This window comes from Ovis canadensis, chromosome 2 (assembly GCF_042477335.2).
Source record: "Ovis canadensis isolate MfBH-ARS-UI-01 breed Bighorn chromosome 2, ARS-UI_OviCan_v2, whole genome shotgun sequence".
NCBI lineage: Eukaryota > Metazoa > Chordata > Mammalia > Artiodactyla > Bovidae > Ovis > Ovis canadensis.
Genome location: NC_091246.1, coordinates 91,361,013 through 91,382,005, shown reverse-complemented (window position 1 = coordinate 91,382,005; position 20,993 = coordinate 91,361,013). Strand labels below are relative to the sequence as shown.

The following is a 20,993-nucleotide window of genomic DNA, read 5'->3' as shown; positions in this document are numbered from 1 at the left end:
TCTTTGAGGACCAGATTTTATTACCAATGACAGCTACTGAAATATCAAGGACTAAGTTTCACAGGTTCCTAACTAACTCAAGAAAAACTTCCCAGCAACAGCTCATGCAATCTCCTTTAAACCTATAAGGCTGGTTTATCTACCCAGATCAGACCATACATGGTATATGCAGGCTAAAAGCAAAATCACTGGAATGATTCAATGTGAATATAACATACACTAGAGGGAGAAAGTTCACTGTGGTAAATGATACAAAGGGAGTGTTTTAAGAGTCTCCAAAAAACCTCCAGCCTTCCTTGTGATGTGGGGTCTTCTTAAGTAGTATTTACCCACATTGGGGCCTTCCTATTTCCCACATGAATGTGTAATCTCCATGACTTATTATTAATCCTCCAGAGTTCCAGGAGGAACCTGCCTGCCAAACTGCAAATTTATATAGATGATTCCTTTTAAGCGGCATTATATGTAACTGCCTTAAGAAGGAAATTCAGGTAGATTAGCAGAGATTCAAGCCAGCTCATTCACACATACACACACAAAAAAAAGCTGTCAAGGAGTCTGGGGTTTACGAAGTCATCGAATCAATACCAAGTTTAACATGTTTTGGTTAGTCTCATGAACATAACTCTTTAGGAAAAAAAGTATTACAAAGTCAAAGTGTGGAAAGGGAGCATTATTTCTGCTTAATTACTATGAAGAGGGGAAAGAAAGTGGAAAGAGAAAGCTAGAGAAAAATTCGGGAAAAGAGCTATTTCAGGTAAAAAAAAAAACAAGGAAGGAAAACCTGAGCCTGGGACTGGATGATAAACAGATGGCAGAAGCCACCACAGAAACTGTTTGACCAGCAGCTCAGTCCTCGCCTTGAAGGAACAAGACGAAGCACACAGCCCACAAACCAGAGGAAGCCTGCACAGGAAGCGGGGAGGAAAGATAGAGGCTTATGGACCTGGGGACAGGATGAAGCCAATCCATGTGAAGTTCATGAAAACCAAGTAGGCAATACAAGCAGCAAAGTGTTTCCTTGTGTCATTCACTCAGGACCACAACCCGATTTCAAAACACCATGGGACCACAGATGGGAAAACTGGGTAAAATGGGGCCATTTAAAAAATTTTCTCTCTTTGCTGTTTGCTTGTCAGAGATGACCAGAACTCCTCTGACAACCCCATGTGTAAAGCACAATTTTCTGGTGGCTCAGACGGTAAAGGGTCCACCAGCAATGTGGGAGAGCTGGGTTAGATCCCTGGGTTGGGAAGATCCCCTGGAGAAGGAAATGGCAACCCACTCCAGTACTCTTGCCTGGAGAATTCCGTGGACAGAGGAGCCTGGCAGGCTGCATTCCACGGGGTCGCAACGAGTCAGACACAACTGAGTGACTAACTCATTTTTTCACTTACGTAAAGCACACACTGGATCCCACTGTGGTGAGCGATTTGATGGACAGTGTCATATTTCCCAGAGAAATTAGACAAGCAGTTGGACTTGACAAGTAGCATAAAATAACATAAAAAGCTTCCCTAAACAGTGCCAGAGAATTAGGTGCCAAAAGCCTGAGGTGGTTATTAGAAAATGGTAACCGCCTCTGATTGTCTGCCTACAGTCTCTTCATCACCAGGAAACGGCTACGGCAGAACCCAGCCAAAGCAATCACAGCTCCCTTAGGAAGCATTCACCGTTCACTGCTAGCTCTTGCTAACATCTCCGCTGTTTGCAAAGTGGCTAGACAGGGATGTGACAGCAATTCCTGTCGTCAGTTAAGAAGGAACTGCCCAACGGGACCTTAACTTTTAACTGGACTTCAGCCATGCTCTTTCCTTTGGTTACCTATCAGCTGAAACTTCTCTGGCAGCCAAGCTCCAGTGCATTTCGTTTCCATGGTCACTGGAGCAGTACAAAGGAAAAAAACCTGGAAAAGGGTCAGGACACCCCAGCTCTATCCCTAATCAGCTGCAAGGCCTGTGGCCAGGCCAAGTTGCTTCTTTTTTCCTTTAATCATAAAATAGAATAATAGAAAACCTACCTTACAGGGTTACAGTCATTGGAGAGAACAGATGAGCAAAATGTTACAGAAAGTATATTCATATATTATATTAACATCTAAGTTATGTGTATATATACACGTTTTTAAATGTTTCCCATTGCATAAAAGTAAGGATAGATGTGGCAAGTCCCTGGATAAGTAAAGTGACATGGACCGTTTGGATATTTAAGAAAAAAAATGCCTCTCTTGATCCTAAGGAGAAAGATAATTGTCTAAATTGTTCAGACCATTTTTCTTCTCCAAGTCCTAGTCATGGGATCTATACAAAGACTGACTTTCATGATTGCTTGCAAAAAAAATATTTTGAGGAAAATATAATAATAGCTACTGATTACTAAATGTTTACTATATGCTGGCCGATCTGTGAAGCTCTTTATAAATATGACTTCACTTCCTCTTCATTATGATCCCATGAAATATGTATCATTTAATAATATTATACATTAGGAAGAAATTCATCGTTAGAACTAGTATTTAAATTCAAGTCTGTCTCACTTCAGGGCTCTTGGTCTTAGAGCCATTTCAGTTCTGTAAAGGAAATCATGTTTCTCTTTTGCCCCAGCTTCTTGCAGTTGCTATTAAAAGTTGGCCTATGTGCTCTGGCTGGTTGGAGCGTCCTTTGTATTAGAGCTGAAGGTTGCTGGAGGCCCACATGGAGGCCCATAGAGAGGGGGTGGTGTGAGGGAGTGTTCTAAAAGGAAAGGCAAAGAAGCTTCATGAGAAAGGACCTGTGGGGTTCACACTCATATCTGAAAGGCTATATTTCTTGGGTAAATGCCACACAGGTTTGCATTTAGACAGAACAGGAAAGAGTCCCAGAAACACACACACATAATTAACCTGCACCAAAGGAGGCAAGACTATACAGTGGGGCAAAGACAGCCTCTTTAATAAGTGGTGTTGGAAAAACTGGACAGTTACATGCAAAAGAATGAAACTGTACTACTTTTTCACAGCATATACAAAAATGAATTCAAAATGGATTAGAGACAATTATAAGAATTCACCATAAAACTCCAAGGAGAAAACATAGGCAGTATACTCTTTGACACTGGACTTGGCAATATTTTTTTGGATCTGTCTCTTCAGACAAGAGGGAAACAAAAGCCAAAATAAATGAATAGTATTACATCAAACTAAAAAATCTGTTGCTCAATAAAGGAAAGCATCAACAAAATGAAAAAGCCACCTACTGAGTGGGAGAAGATATTTGCAAACAATTATGTCCAATATGGGGTTAATATCATATATATATATAATATATATAATATGTATATAATATATATAATATGTATATAATATATATTATATATATATTGTATATATATATAATTCATACAACTCAATAGCAAAAGAATAACCTGATAAAACATGGGCAGGGTATCTAAATAAATATTCTTCCAAAGAAGACACACAGATGACCAATAGACACACAAAAATATGCTCAACATCATGAACATCAGGGAAACGCAAATCAAAACCACTATGAGATATCATCTCACATCTGTCAGAACAGCTGTTATCAAAAAGACAAAAGATAACAAGTGTTGATCAGGATGTGGAGAAAAGGGAAACCTTCAACACTGTAAGTGGGATTGTTAATTGGTACAGCCTGTACAGAAAACAGTATGGAGGTTCTTCAAAAAATTAAAAATAGAACTACCACATGACCCAGCAATTTCATTCCTGGTTATTTATCTAAACAAAAACACTAATTCAAAAAGATATATGCACCCCTGTGTTCATTACAGCATTATCCACCAATGTGAAAGTGAAAGTTGCTCAATCATGTCCAACTCTTCATAACCCCTTGGACTGTACAGTCCCTGGAATTCACTAGGCCAGAGTACTGGAGTGGGTAGCCGTTCCCTTCTCCAGGGAATCTTCACAACCCAGGGACTGAACCCAGGTCTCCAGCATTGCAGGCAGATTCTTTATCTTCTGAGCCACCAAGGAAGTTTAAGAATACTGGAGTGGGTAGCCTGTCCCTTCTCCAGCAGATCTTCCCAACCCAGGAATCAAACTGGGGTCTCCTGCATTGCAGGCAGATTCTTTACCATCTGAACTACCACAGCATTATTCACTAATAGATGAATGGATAAAGAAGATGAGGATCTATATGTATATATATACTTATATACTTACATACATATACACAGAGAGAAATATTGCTCAGCTATGAAAAAAGAAATCTTGCCATTTGCAACAATGAGGATGGATCTATAAGGTATTATGTTAAGAGAAATGGTAAAGAAAGACAAGTACCCCCATGATCTCAGTTATATGTGAAATCTAACAAACCAAATGAAATGAAAACAGACACATAGATTCAGAGAACAAATGGGTAGCTGTCAGAGGGGAAGGAATAGAGGTTGGGCAAAATAAGCATAGGTGAAGAGGATTAAGAAGTACAAATTTCTACTTATAAATAAGCCACAGGGGTGTAATATACAGCATGGGGAATACTGTCAATAGTACTATGATAACCTTGCATGGTACAGATGGTTACTAGAATTGCCATGCCAATTATTTCATAATCATTTAAAATGTAGCATCACTAGGTTGTACACCTGAAACTAGCATTATATTGTGCATCATCTATATTTCAATATATAAACAAACATTTTTTAAAAGAGCAGGAAGGAATGTTTTCTATAATCTCTGGTCATTCTCATTTAGACCAAAACTGTTCCTCAGACGTGGCAATGAGCTGTTCAGGAATTTTATTCAACTAAGATTAGTTCAGTTTGGATGTCTAATAGGTTTTTGCATCCCATCTCCCACCGGTTACCTCAGATAGTTTCTTTGGAGTTAAATACATTTTAAATATGTATCCCAATTTTATCCTCAAAAGTAGTACTGACTCAGGAAAGGATTCTATCTTTCACAATAATGCTTGAACCCTGGAAGAACCATATAACATATTAGCCTAATTATTAAATTTTACTTTAAGAGAAAGGTTGACCAACAGAATTTCAGAATTGAGAGTAATAATAGCTGTACAGCTGATACTGAGTTATTATAGAATGGAAAGCATAGTGCCATACCTCTCATACAGATTATTTCATTTAAACCTTTACAATATCCCTATGAGGTAAACAGTTAGGATTTTCATCTTCAAACAAAACTAGATTTGTCATTAATATTTCTTATGATCCAGTGGCCACCAAAATGACAAAGGGGTAAAGTTGGGATGAGAGCAACAGAATCATTCTAGCATATTCCCCTGCAACCTCCCTACTTCCCCAGTGTTCTCTCAAACACCTTATTCAGTCAGCCAAGGTGGTTCAAAATCATTTGTCCTACTGCTTCCCTGACATGGATTGGTTACTAGAAATATCCCCAAAAATTATCCAGAGGAAAAAAAAAAACAAACCAGTAAAACCATAAAGAGGCAATTAAAGAAATTTAACTGTTTAAAGGACCTGAGAATAAACTATGACTTCAAGAAAACCATATATTATGCAAATTATGAAATTGTGAAAGTTAAGTATGCAATGAAGAACTGCAGACTAGCCCCATGAACAGACTCTTCCACATAATTCAATGGAAATGATTCCACTGGACTTATGCAATAGAAAAGGAGAAAAAGATGTATGCTGAGAAATGTAGGACCAGGAGAGTTGGGCCAATAAAATGAAGAGCTTTGGTTGGTATGCACCCTTTGGCCAGCTCCCTCCCTCCAAGAGAAGGTCACAGCTGAGAGATGTCTTAGAGAGGCACACGACTGCCTGGGGCAATGGAGTTAGTACAGAGAGACATTTATAGGATGACAGTGACAAGCGGTTGTTGAACAAATCCACCTCTAAAATATACCCAATGACTTACATCATCTTTGGCATTTCCAGCTTAATATTTTCTTACCCAGAGTCTAACCACAGAAAAGCTGGATCTCAAAATTTCCTTAAAGGGAAAATATTTAGGAAGGCATTACATAGTAGGTCCTTGTTTCTACTTTTGTTGTTGGTGTTGTTGTTGATGTTATCAGTTATGTCTTACAATATATCTTCTTTAATGCACACACAATGGATAAGTTCTTCAACTCACCAGTTTTTGGAAGCATGAATTTGCAACAGTGGTGAAAGGGTATCTCTTCAGTGCTCAGGTCAGGGGTAAAATACGTGCTTTTTCTCACCGATCCACCAGCATCCAGAGTTCCCCCTCTAAAACCTGTGAAGATGAGACACTTATATTAATACATAAACGCAAGCAAAGGATCAGGGTCTCCTTTTATACAAAACTGTAGCAACATATACATAGACAAAACTCAGGCTTGCGAAACACTGCTACAGAAAAAATAAGAGAAAGAAAAGAAAAGGGAGGAGAGGGAGAGGAGAAGAGAAGGGAAGTGAAAAGCTCTTAGACAAATATAAGAGATGAAAAGACTTCATTTGTTTTATGTCTTTTAGGATCATGAGTTTATCTGTATTATATGCATTATATCTTTATTATAACTCTGGAGGTAATTTGGATCACCCTCAAGTTTCAGAAAAAGAAATCAGTGCTCAAAGAAGTAAAGTAGGTTATGCTACTAGAAAGCATCAACCCCAGGATTTGATCCTAGGTGTCCATGATTTTAAAAATATTCATTCTCTTTTATCTCATTACCTTTCTTCCCAAGAGAATGCTCCTTTGAGGTACACTTTCAATTCTGTAAGTGCAGATAACATATATCCGCTGGCAAGAAGACAGAAGTTTTTTCATTGATTCAGAATGAGGCTATTTTTCCTCTCATCAAAAGAGAGAATGATTGAGGCAAGTGTTCACAAATCTTGTGACTTGGCCTAAACACAGGAGATATTTCCTAATCCCCACTTCCTAAGCCCCTTTATCACTTGGACAGTGTGCAGAGTAGAGAAATACATTGAATATAGTATACTTCCATTCAGTAACTAAAATACAAGAGTTCCACCTTCCAATTTCAGGAATTTCAGCTAGTTTAAATCCATGAACAGCATGAAAAGACACAAAGATAGGACACTGAAAGATGAACTCCCCAGGTTGGTAGGTTCCCAACATGCTCCAGATCAGTGGAGAAATAACTCCAGAAAGAATGAAGAGACAGAGCCAAAGGGAAAACAACACCCAGTTGTGGATGTGACTGGTGATGGAAGTAAAGTCCAATGCTGTAAAGAGCAATATTGCATAGGAACCTGGAATATTAGGTCCATGAATCAAGGCAAATTGGAAGCAGTCAAACAGGAGATGGCAAGAGTGAGCATTAACATTTTAGGAATCAGCGAATTAAAATGGACTAGAATGGGTGAATTAAACTCAGATGACCATTATATCTACTACTGTGGGCAAGAATCCATTAGGAGAAATGAACTAGACATCATAGTCAACAAAAGAGTCCAAAATGCAGTATTTGGATGCAATCTCAAAAATGACAGAATGATCTCTGTTCATTTCCAAGGCAAACCATTCATGGTATCCATCACGGTAATCCAAGTCTATGCCCTGACCAGTAATGCTGAAGAAGCTGAAGTTGAACAGTTCTAATTCCAAAACTAACACAGAAAAAAGATGTTCTATTCATTATAAGGGACTGGAATGCAAAACTACGAAGTCAAGAAATACCTAGAGTAACAGGCAAATGTGGCCTTGGAGTACAGAATGAAGCAGGGCAAAGGCTAATAGAGTTTTGCCAAGAAAATGCACTGGTCACAGCAAACACCATTTTCCAACAACACAAGAGAAGACTCTACACATGGACATCACTAGATGGTCAATACCGAAATCAGCTTGATTATATTCTATGCAGTCAAAGATGGAGAAGTTCTATTCAGTCAGCAAAAACAAGACCAGGAGCTGATTGTGGCTCAGATCATGAACTCCTTATTGCAAAATTCAGACTGAAATTGAAGAAAGCAGGGAAAACCACTAGACCATTCAATTCAGTTCAGTTCAGTCACTCAGTCGTATCCGACTCTTTGAGACCTCATGAATCACAGCACGCCAGGCCTCCCTGTCCATCACCAACTCCCAGAGTCTACTCAAACTCATGTCCATTGAGTCATTGATGCCATCCAGCCATCACATCTTCTGTCGTCCCCTTCTCCTCCTGCCCCTAGTCCCTGCCAGCATCAGGGTCTTTTCCAATGAGTCAGCTCTTTGCACGAGGTGGCCAAGGTACTGGAGTTTTAGCTTTAGTATCAGTCCTTCCAATAAATATTCAGGGCTGATTTCCTTTAGGATGGACTGCTTGGATCTCCTTGCAGTCCAAGGGACTCTCAACAGTCTTCTCCAACACCACAGTTCCAAAGCATCAATTCTTCGGTGCTCAGCTTTCTTCACAGTCCAACTCTCACATCCATACATGACCACTGGAAAAACCATAGCCTTGACTAGATGGATCTTTGTTGGCAAAGTAATGTCTCTGCTTTTAATATGCTATCTAGGTTGGTCATAAATTTCCTTCCCAGGAGTAAGTGTCTTTTAATTTCATGGCTGCAATCACCATCTGCAGTGATTTTGGAGCCCCAAAAAATAAAGTCAGCCACTGTTTCCACTGTTTCCCCATCTATTTCCCATGAAGTGATGGGACCAAATGCCATGATCTTAGTTTTCTGAATGTTGAGCTTTAAGCCAACTTTTTCACTCTCCTCTTTCACTTTCATCAAGAGACTTTTTAGTTCCTCTTCACTTTCTGCCATAAGGGTGGTGTCATCTGCATATCTGAGGTTATTCATATTTCTCCTGGCAAGCTTGATTCCAGCCTGTGCTTCTTCCAGCCCAGCATTTCTCATGATGTACTCTGCATGTAAGTTAAATAAGCAGGTTGACAATATACAGCCTTGATGTACTATGACCTAAATCAAATACCTTATGATTATACAGTACAAGTGACAAATAGACTCAAGGGATTAGATCTGATAGAGTGCCTGAAGAACTATGGACAGAGGTTTGTGACATTGTATAGGAGGCAGTGATCAAGACCATCCCCAAGAAAAAGAAATGCAAAAAGGCAAAATGGTTGTAAATAGCTGTGAAAAGAAGAGAAGTAAAAGGCAAAGGAGAAAAGGAAAGATATACCCATTTGAATGCAGAGTTCCAAAGAACAGCAAGGAGAGATAAGAAAGCCTTTCTAGGTGATCAATGTAAAGAAATAGAGGAAAACAATAGAATGGGAAAGACTAGAGATCTCTTCAAGAAAATTAGAGATACCAAGGGAACATTTCATGCAAAGATGGGCACAATAAAGGACAGAAATGGTACGGACCTAACAGAAGCAGAAGATATTAAGAAGAGGTGCCAAGAATACACAGAAGAATATACAAAAAAGATCTTCATGACCCAGATAACCATGATGGTGTGATCACTCACCTAGAGCTAGACATCCTGGAATGTGAAGTCAAGTGGGCCTTAGGAAGCATCACTATGAACAAAGCTAGTGGAGGTGATGGGATTCCAGTTGAGCTATTTCAAATCCTGAAAGATGATGCTGCGCAAGTGCTGCACACAATATGTCAGCAAATTTGGAAACCTCAGCAGTAGCCACAGGACTGGAAAAGGTCAGTTTTCATTTCAATTCCAAAGAAAGGCAATGCCAAAGAATGTTCAAACTACCACACAATTGCACTCATCTCACACGCTAGCAAAGTAATGCTGAAAATTCTCCAAGCTAGGCTTCAATAGTATGTGAACTGTGAAATTCCAAATGTTCAAGCTGGATTTAGAAAAGGCAGCGGAACCAGAAATCAAATCACCAACATCCATTGGATCATCAAAAAAGCTAGAGAGTTCCAGAAAAACATCTACTTCTGCTTTATTGACTATGCCAAAGACTTTGACCATGTGGATCACAAGAAACTGTGGAAAATTCTTAAAGAGGTGGGAAAACCAGACCACCTGACCTGCCTCCTGAGAAGTCTGTATGCAGGTCAAGAAGCAACAGTTAGAGCTGGACATGGAACAACAGACTGGTTCCAAATCAGGAAAGGAGTTTGTCAAGACTGTATATTGTCACCCTGCTTATTTAACACACATGCAGAGTACGTCATGAAAAATGCTGGGCTGGATGAAGCACAAGCTGGAATCAAGATTGCTGGGAGAAATATCAATAACCTCAGATATGCAGATGACACCACCTTTATGGAAGAAAGAAAAGAAGAACTAAAGAGCCTCTTGATGAAAGTAAAAGAGGAGAGTGAAAAAGTTGGCTTAAAATTGATCATTCAGAAAACTAAGATCATGGCATCTGGTCCCATCACTTAATGGGAAATAGATGGGGAAACAATGGAAACAGTGAGAGACTATTTTTGCACTCCAAAGTCACTGCAGATAGTGACTGTGGCCATGAAATTAAAGGATGCTTGCTCCTTGGAAGAAGAGTTATGAACAACCTAGACAGCATATTAAAAAGCAGATACGTTACTTTGCCGACAAAGGTCCATCTAGTTAAAGTTATGGTTTTTCCAGTGGTCATGTATGATGTGAGAGTTGGACTAGAAAGAAAACTCAGCACAGAAGAAATTATACTTTTGAACTGTGGTGTTGGAGAAGACTCTTGAGAGTCCCTTGGACTGCAAGGAGGTCCAAGCAGTCCATCCTAAAGGAAATCAGCCCTAAATAATCATTGGAAGGATGGATGATGAAGCTGAAATTCCAATACTTTGGCCACCTGATGTGAAGAACTGACTCTTTTGAAAAGACCCTGATGCTGGGAAGGATTGAAGGCAGGAGAAGGGAGAGGATGAGATGGTTGGATGGCATCACCGACTCAATGGACATGAGTTTGAGCAATTTCTAGGAGCTGGTGATGGACAGGGTGGCCTGGCGTGCTGCAGTCCATGGGTTCACAAAGAGTCAGACATGACTGAGCAACTGAACTGAACTGAACTGAAACCTATGCTCCAAATCCTCTTGCCTTTTTCCTCTCTTAGAGCAACTGTCTATACACAGTCAAGTCTCTATGACAACCTTAGCTGTTCTTCTATAGGATAGGGGGATAGTCCAGTGGTTAAGTCTATGGGGTTTGGCATCATGTCTAGGTTTAAATTCAAGCTCCATCATGGATGTGGCCCTGGGGCAAATTGTTTTACTTCTCTAATCTTTCTGTGGTTTCTCAATCTCTAAAATGGGGATAATAACATTTCATGGAGTTGCTATTAAAATTTTTAAATTATGTGCACAATATCTTAGCATGGTGCCTAAGACATAGAGAGTCAGCACATTTTTCCTGAATCATTACTCTGATCTAACTCAATAAGCTGTCAAGGAGACAAATTATAGTACTTTGAAGTAGCTTTAAGGTGTAGGGAATTATTCTGATGGCTTCCATTTGCCACAGGGAAATTTATCTGGAGGTAAAGAAGCTGTTCAAAATACTTTCTCAGGAGACTTTTCTTAAGAGACCTGAAATATTCAAGTTGTCCCAATTTATTTTCCTATGTCTTAAGTCTAGTGCAAACAAAATGCATCCTATTAAATAATTAGTATTTAATATAGCCAAAAAATTAATTTTAGGCCTGATTGTGTGATATTGCAGTATGGTATTTGTGTGTGTGTGTGTATATATATATATATATATATATATATATATATATATAGTGTTTAATGAATGTGCATGGTGATTTATGAGATTATAAAGAGCTTTAACCACAATTTTGAGCAATTTACCTCATGGTAGAATTTTTTAGTGTTGTATCTTCACATTTACAGCATATGAAGGAAAACGTGTTAAACGCTTAGTCGTGTCTGACTCTTTGCAACCCCATGGACTGTAGCCTGCCGGGCTCCTGTCTCCATGGGATTCTCCAGGCAAGAATACTGGAGTGGGTTGCATTCCCTTCTCCAAGGGATCTTCCTTATTCAGGGATCAAACCCCAGGCTCCCGCATTGCAGGCAGATTCTTGATGGCTGAGTCTATATGGTTTATTTAACATCAATATCTTGGTGAAGAATACAGCCTCCAAGGATAACATTAGTCTTTAAATGATTTACTTTTGACCTGCACTGTAGGAAGAGCAGGGACAACCTGTGTATTTTACTACATCAAAACCACAACTACCACCAGTACCCAACAATTACTGAATCTCCAACCTATTGTACTTCTTAAGCATTGACAGTTACGGGAAAATATTGACTGATTTAATGCAGCTAATTTATTTGTATATTTGCTAAGATAGTATGGTGTATTACCATTACTAATAATAAATACCTCTGCAAAAAGCAAGCCATAAATTGCTTTGGATTCAAAAGCCTGTTTCTGCCATGAATTAGCAGTGTGGAGTTCAATAAATCAACCAGCTCAAGCTTCAATTTCTACATCTACCAAATCTAAACAGATTCAAAACAGTGGCCACATATTATATTAGACTACATATTTTGATGAGATAGTGTTGTGTTCTACCTATAATAAACACTAGACAGCTGATAGCTACTCTGTGCTAGAATACAATTTATTTTCAACTTAACAATTCTTCTATTTTCCTTTTCTCTTTTTGCAAAATATACGTATTTTTTCCTTTCCACTCTTGATCCTACAGTATTATTTGTGTTTGTAAAACCTCCTTAAATTCTTTGTGGAATTAGAAAAACGCGCACACACACAAGTAAATCAATAACATTTTTCTCGTTCTTCAAAAAAAACTTTCTAAATTGACTATTGATCTTGTGATTTCAAGATCAGGTGATTTTTTTTGCACAGTGGCAGGTGATTTGGGGTTTTCTAACTTGAATATAAAGTGGTATTCTCAGGAGAGGGTCAGGAGGGTGGTATAATGAGCCTAATGAAGCAAATTCAAACGTCTTTGCCTTCAAGCCTCTTTTCCCAGCCAATAAAGAAAATGCAGGTTAAAATTTTCCACTCTAACTGACTCATCTGGCGGAAAAAGTCTTCCAAGTTCCAAGAAGACTAGGAGGAAAAAAAAAAAAAAAACTGCTGGCGTAAAGGGCACAGGAAGAAGGGGGAGATAGGAGAAGCACGTTATATTCCATCAAGCTATTTAAAAAAAAAAAAGCAGTTTTGAGGATTGAAAAGGAAGATGCATTGAACTTTACAGGTTAAAACAGAGCTCTGGAAATACAATAATTCTTATAGTACATTTCACACCAAAGTATCTCTCAAGTACACGTTTTTTACACTTTTATAAGGAAGATAAATAATTAAATGAGGTTTAAGTATCTAGAAAGCTTATGTCAAAGAATTAAAAAGCAAGCTTTATGAGGTATATTATCCAATTTAGCTAACCAAAAATCAATTCTTTCAGACCCACTAAATACAAGGAATTCTGCTGAAAATTCAGGTAAGAAACAAGGCATGGTTTGTGCTGGGAATTCACAATATACTAGAAATCAAAATTCAGGTATGCAAATAGAACATGTGTCTGTCATAAAAGGATGGCAATACCAATCATGCAAACACGGGGAAATTTTTTCTAATTATTGCCAGGTTTGAACTTTTTTTCCTTCCATAAAGTGAAGGAGTTGTCTTAGTCTCCTCAGGTCTCCTTCAAACTGAATATTTTGTTATATGTTTATAAAAAATATTTATTTCACTATTTTTTTGCAGAGAGATAGAAGAATTTTGCCTTTAATAAGTTAGGCACTGTACCAGAGAATGCAGAGGTTTTCGAACACAATGCCTTGGTTCAGTAGGACAAAGATATTCTCATTGGAGCAACTGGAGAAACAAAAAACTATTAGCCAAAAAATGTATAAATAAAACTGTTTTAGTCTGATTTCTCCCTGCTTTCGTAGAATGGGTTTAATTGACATTAACATCCTTTTTCTGTGATTATTCCACTTGACTAACAAATATAGCAAATATATTTGAATAAAAGTGTTTTAATCTGCCACCATCACTCTCCAATTTTCATAAAATAATCAGGTATGAAATCTCATCTAAATAAAGAATAAATACTAAAATATGATGATGCATATTATTAGCTACAGCTGCTCTAGGCAAAATGAAGCTTCACTTCCACTATTCTCTCTTTCCTGCCTTTTTGTTTCACGTTGTGATAGGCATGGCTATGAGAGTTGCAGAGATTAAGTAAGATAAAATTAAATGACCATGTAAAACCTTTAATAAATAATAGCTCTTGTTACCACTGCTATGGTTATTATCATTTTTTATGCATTTTATTTTTTTTTCTGCCATTCCTCACTTTCAAAGGTAATTCCTACATGTAAAGTTTCCCAAGGTATGACACGTCTAGCACTAAGAGCCCTTGAGAAGATTTGGGGATACACACACACACAAAAAAAAAATTTTATTTAGCAGTCATGCTTAATTTAGAAGTCATATTAGGCCTTCCCAGATGGTGCTAATGGTAAAGAAACTGCCTGCCAATGCAAGAGGCATAAGAGACACGGGTTCAATCCCTAGGTTGGGAAGATACTCTGGAATGGAGTATGGCAACCCACTCCAGTATTCCTGCCTGGAGAATCCCATGGACAGAGGAGCCTGGCGAGCTGCAGTCCATGGGGTCACAAAGAGACACAACTGAAGCAACTTAGGTTGATATATATTAAAGTACATTTGAAAATTTTACAGCTAGCACATTAACCTAGTGATTCAACAATTATTATTATTAACTAAATTTCATTAAGTAAAAAAACAGTAGTATCTTCAGAAGCACAATTGTACAGGTGGTATGTGGTATGTGAATACAGCAAAATTATGAAAATTATGAGCAACAACTGAAGTTTGGGAAACAATGCGTAAACAGCCACTTTCACAATCTGAGGAGTGAGGAAGGAGTGTCACATTTTGAAAGAAACAAATCTCTCATATCCTAGATTACAGATCTCTTGAGGGAAAATTCAGTCTTCATCTATGTCAGTACATTAATATGTGCTCAGTGACTGAAAGCTACCTAAATTTGGAGATTAAAACTCTGTGTGTGTGTCTTTGATCAGAACATTCCGCTTATTCAGACAGCTCTTACTGGAGAAAAATAAAAAGGCAGTGAATATGGAAAGGGCTTAAACCGTGAGTCATACCTTATTCAACACCAAGGATTTCTTACTACTGAGAAAACCTATGAATAGGAGACAGTCTTTACCATTGTTTCCCTTGTGGCTCAGCTGCAATGTGGGAGACCTGGGCTCAATCCCTGGATTGGGAAGATCCTCTGAGGAAGGGAAAGGCTACTCACTCCAGTATTCTGGCCTAGAAAATTCCATGGACTGTATAGTCCATGTGGTTGCAAAGAGTCAGACACAACTGAGCGACTTTACTTTTCACTTTACCAATGTTTAAAATGCACAGGTTAAAAAAACCTTAAATTTCTAACACATGTAGGGAAACTTTTAACCACTCACTCTTCACAACATTGGAAAAGTCTGAGCACATTCAGTTCAGTTCAGTCGTTCAGTCATGTCTGACTCTTTGCGACCCCATGGACTGCAGCCCACCAGGCCACCCTGTTCATCACCAACTCCCAGAGCTTGCTCAAACTCATGTCCATCGTGTTGGTAATGCCATCCAACCACCTCATCCTCTGTCATCCCCTTCTCCTCCTGCCTTCAATCTTTCCCAGCATCAGGGTCTTTTCAAATGAGTCAGTTCTTTGCATCAGGTGACCAAAGTATTGGAGTTTCAGGTTCAGCATCAGTCCTTCCAATGAATATTCAGGACTGATTTCCTTTCGGATTGACTGGTTTGAAAAGTCTAAGCACATGGTAGCATTCAATAATTTTTTGTTGAATGAATGATTAATGTGGATATTATACCAACAAATAACCTAAAGCTTCATAATCATAATGCTGACCTGACAGTCCTGCACAACTGGTCAGGGAGGAAGCTAAAACTGAAAGAAACAGGCTGAATAAAACCCCTATGTAAAGAGTGCTATAACAGTGTTACAATGACAGCCTATTAATAGGAATAGCATAAAAACTCTATTGTAAATAGATTTTCAAAGCATGTATACATGTCATAAGCAAGGCAACACATTACCTAGCCATAAAGACTATAACTCGATTGATTAGGGGAGTTTAAACATATCATTTAACATCAATCCTTATATGATTATGCAACAAAAGACACTTCAGAGACTCTTGCTGAAACATAAGGGCTTTTTGAGAAGTTCAATCATACCTTTTTTCTTTTCTTTTCTTTAACATGATAAGGTCAAAGTGAATGTCATAGTAAAATTCTTTAATCTTACTACTGGGTCTGAGTACTTGTGGGACAACACATGGAAGACACTCAGAAAGAGTGTGGGTGGAGCTTGAGAGTGGAGCTTCCAGCTGTGCTTGTGGTGGCCTTAGCCAAAACAGCCTCTGAGCATAGAAGGAAATGGAGGGCTTATTCTGAATGCACAGTGGAACGGAAAAACAGGTTCACATGTCCATAACTTTAATGAGTTCCCACCTATAAATACACTTCCATGCCATACCTTTGTGCACTTTCTGCTTTTTAAGAGACTTGAATTATTATTATTTTCCACTGAGTATTGCAATTATTAATTTATAAGTACTTAAAGGCAGGAAATGTCTGATTATATATATATGTATGTACATATATATATTATATTTCTAGAGCCTAGGTCAGTGCCTGACACATTATGGCTTCTTAGCAAACATTTGCTGGATGAATGAATGCATGCCCTTGTAAATGAGTGCTTCAGTCCCTAGACAGTTGGCAGAAGAAAGGGTTTGGGAGAGGAAATAGGAAAGAGAATTTCTGAAATCCAAAGTCAGTCCATTTATTTCTTGTCTCCTTCCGCCTACAAGACCTGGCAATGAGAAAGCCAAGCAGTGATCTCACCTGCAGAACCTGCTGGGCTAGTCCAGTCAGCAAGTGAGGAGAATCCAACCACTCATGTCAAACACAGTAAACTTGGCTCATAGATTACCAGAAGTACAGTGTGACTGCTCTCTCCCTCCAAATCTGCCCTGCTAGGCTAGATCTAATTATCCACCATGGAATTTGGCCAATTACACTGAGATTATGGTATGTTGAGAAATTTGAACTTTAACCATACATAAATGAAAGCATGGGGATCAGAGTCATTGCTTCTGGGTGATTTTTGAGGGTTTTTTTTTTTTTTTTTTCAAACAGAAAACAGTTGCTTTGGAGCCTGTGAGTTTAAGTCAAATTCTTTTTTTTTTTTTAAATTTTAAAATCTTTAGTTCTTACAGGCATTCCCAAACATGAACCCCCCTCCCACCTCCCTCCCCATTACATCTCTGTGGGTCATCCCCATGCACCAGCCCCAAGCATGCTGTATCCTGTGTCAGACATAGACTGGCGATTCAATTCTTACATGATAGTATACATGTTAGAATGCCATTCTCCTAAATCATCCCATCCTCTCCCTCTGAGTCCAAAAGTCCGTTATACACATCTGTGTCTTTTTTCCTGTCTTGCATACAGGGTCGTCATTGCCATCTTTCTAAAGTCCATATATATGTGTTAGTATACTGTATTGGTGTTTTTCTTTCTGGCTTACTTCACTCTGTATAATCGGCTCCAGTTTCATCCATCTCATCAGAACTGAACGCATGAAAAGATGCTCAACATCACTCATTATTAGAGAAATGCAAATCAAAACTACAATGAGGTACCACTTCACACCAGTCAGAATGGCTGCAATCCAAAAATCTGCAAGCAATAAATGCTGGAGAGGGTGTGGAGAAAAGGGAACCCTCCTACACTGTTGGTGGGAATGCAAACTAGTACAGCCACTATGGAGAACAGTGTGGAGATTCCTTAAAAAATTGCAAATAGAACTACCGTATGACCCAGCAATCCCACTGCTGGGCATACACACCGAGGAAACCAGAATTGAAAGAGACACATGTACCCCAATGTTCATTGCAGCACTGTTTATAATAGCCAGGACATGGAAACCAACCTAGATGTCCATCAGCAGATGAATGGATAAGAAAGCTGTGGTACATATACACAATGGAGTATTACTCAGCCGTTAAAAAGAATTCATTTAAGTCAAATTCTTGAATGTAAATTGTCCTCAGATGTCTTTATTAAAATCATTCAAATTTATTGAATAACAATATCTGGATATTATTTCTAAATATAAATAACTAAAATATAGCACCCTTTATTAATCATCATCCAAAGAAAAAACAAAACGTTGTTAGGTACAGAGAATGATACAAAGTAAGTAAGATATAGTCTCTGGTGCTGCCTTTTTCAGTTAGATTTCAACTGAAGTAAGTTCAAAACCCTAAGAAAATGCTTTCCTTCCTACCTGAGCAGTAGATGCAGAAAGGTTAAGTCTTGCCAGTCTACAATAGAAAGTCATCAGGTACTCATCACATTTCCCGGCAGCAGAATTAAACAAATTTTGTTTACTGTTTCTTAATGTTTCTCTTTAAGAAAATCCCCTTGGTAAACACAGTTTGTCTCAGGGTTGTGCTGGTGTGATATTCTCAAGTTTTCTAGGTATAGCTGGACAAAGTCCTCTCCATAAACAAACTAGAGGGTGATCAGAGTTTTCTTTACTTTGAAAAATGGTTCCCAGTAGAATCTCAACAGCTAGACAATTTCTACAATTACACTTTTGTTCACCTTAGATGCAACTCCTCCTTAGATGCAACAGATGATACCTGTTTTCAGATATACAAATAACATTTGTTCTCCTCACTACTTCAGAACTAATTCAGAGGTTTTCATTTTCTCTCTTTTCATTTCCTCCCAAATATCCATTTTCTCCTTTGCAGCAATGGACACCACTTCACAACAGGCCTTCTCCTTATCTGTTTTATCTCTTGTAAGACCAGCCTTTCTAGTACATTGTTTTCTGTTTTCATGAGAATTTCTGCCTTGCCTTGAGAGTTATTTAATGACAAGGAGGGAATGGTATAAAACCACAGAAGTGACTAAGAAAAGTCAGAGAAAGCAAAGCCAGTTCTACTGGCGATGAGAAATGATAGAAAATATGCCGGGTTGACCTCAAAAACCTAGGGACTGGTTCCAGCACCAAGGATTATCTGGTGCCAGAATTGAATTCGGGGAACCTCTTGTATTTCAGTTTCCACATCTACATAATCAGCATGGCCTGTCTACTTGACAGAAATGATAACAACATTGAATCAGACAGCAAAATAGTTTGATGTTTTATTCATTTATAAAGTGTATATCTCTGCATTGCATGAGATGTGGTTTTTAATATTAGATACCCAGCTGCAAAGGGGGTGATTATGCACACCAACTGTCACAGCCTTCTATTTACTTTGGCCTAGACTGGACTAACTCAGGGATATTTAGGAGCTGATTATATGGAATGAACAAGGAATCTATGTACCAATATATAGGAGCAATCCTACCATCTATATTCTGACTAGTTGGTTGACTTCATCAAGCTTCTCCCAGCTTGCTTTCTTGACAGTCCAATGCTGGCCATGCTCCTTTTTAACCCATAAGCACTGCCCACACCCCAGATACAATCTGATAGTTTGTGAGCCTCTGGATTGGACTAGAATTGAGCAGGGTGATGTCACTCTGGAGTCACACTGGCACTATAATGAAACAGCTGTAACACCTTAAACTTGTTATTTAATTTCTCTCAGGCTACATTTCCTAATTTGTACAGTGGGATGAGTAAAAACCAATAAAGATATCCCAAGAGCTAAAAGTAACATATCACAAATATGATATTCGGGGTTGTCCAGATATTTGAATTATAGTCTTAAAAATATAAGATTTTTAAAAAGAAGCAGCCGTCACTTTGTGGTCTCTTTGAGCTCATACCTCTTTAGAAGTTTATCAAATATGTACTAGCACAATAATTAAGCCTGCTGCTGCTAAGTCACTTCAGTCGTGTCAGACTCTGTGCGACCCCATAGGTGGCAGCCCACCAGGCTCCCCCGTCCCTGGGATTCTCCAGGCAAGAACACTGGAGTGGGTTGCCATTTCCTTCTCCAGTGCATGAAAGTGGAAAGTGAAAGTGAAGTCGCTCAGTCGTGTCTGACTCTTCGCAACCCCATGGACTGCAGCCTACCAGGCTCCTCTGTCCATGGGATTTTCCAGGCAAGAGTACTGGAGTGGGATGCCATTGCCTTCTCTGATAATTAAGCCTAGTAGATACTTATTTTTTGATAATTAAATGAGTAAATAATTAAGGAATGAATTCTGCTGAAGTTGTTTGAAGGACTGTTGTTTCATATCTCTCCTCTAGGTGGCAAACTATTACCTCCTACAGTGAATTGCATTTCCTTGTCTCAGCAACTGACATGAAAATTGTACTTTAAAAAGTACACAATTTTATGTCTGTCCTAGTGTAGAAGTACACAATCATAAATCTATTTCCTTCTAAAGTTATCTCTTTGTACATCTTTAAGCTTTTTGTCCCCAAAAAATTGTTTCTAGAAAATCATTCAGAAATAATGATTGTGTAAGTACTATAAAGAAATTGAGTTGTGCAAGAGAGTTTTCAAAGCACTTGTACAAGATTGTTTTGGGTACTTTCAATTTTCATGGAGTACTTACGCTTAGGAAAACATTGTTCTTTCCAAAGTTCATTATTATTTTTCTAGGGAATGCTTTTTCCCCTAAATAAGAAAAAATTAATAAAAGTAATTCTACTAAAAATGACTTTTTTAAAAACTAAGCTCAAAATATATGCTTTTTCTTCTAGATTCATTGTGACAGGAACAGATAAAATTAAGAGCTGAATACAGAATCCTGTAAATTGAATACAGAACAATTAGATAAGTTCATCCAAATACTTCAATTTTTCTTAAATCCAGGATATGAGTTCCCTGAATGATTTAAATACTGTCCCCCAAATTCCACTCCCTTTTATAATGACATAGTCTATATTTTCTTACATAAGAAATACAACTGGAAAATATGTCGGAGTGCCAGGAAATCTAAAAGGCAAAGCTAAAAGTCACCTGAGAGCACACCAAACAGGAACAGCAGGAACTGAAGATGCCTGTCTGTTTCTAGTACAGGGGGAGGGGATAAGTAAAAAGAACAATGACATGTTATAGCCCAAGAGCTAAAATTAAATGCATGTAAACAATTCCT

The 20,993-nt window shown here is 38.3% G+C and overlaps 1 long non-coding RNA gene across 3 annotated transcripts in view; it reads right to left on the bottom strand.

Annotated features, from left to right (window-relative positions):
* The window catches only part of LOC138432680 (uncharacterized), a 66,347-nt gene that overhangs the window by 2,331 nt on the left and 43,023 nt on the right, over positions 1-20,993 (bottom strand). For all 3 annotated transcript variants that reach the window (XR_011253945.1, XR_011253944.1, XR_011253943.1), the window contains one exon: positions 6,089-6,211. This is a non-coding gene — a long non-coding RNA (uncharacterized lncRNA). The remainder of the gene's footprint in view (positions 1-6,088; positions 6,212-20,993) is intronic.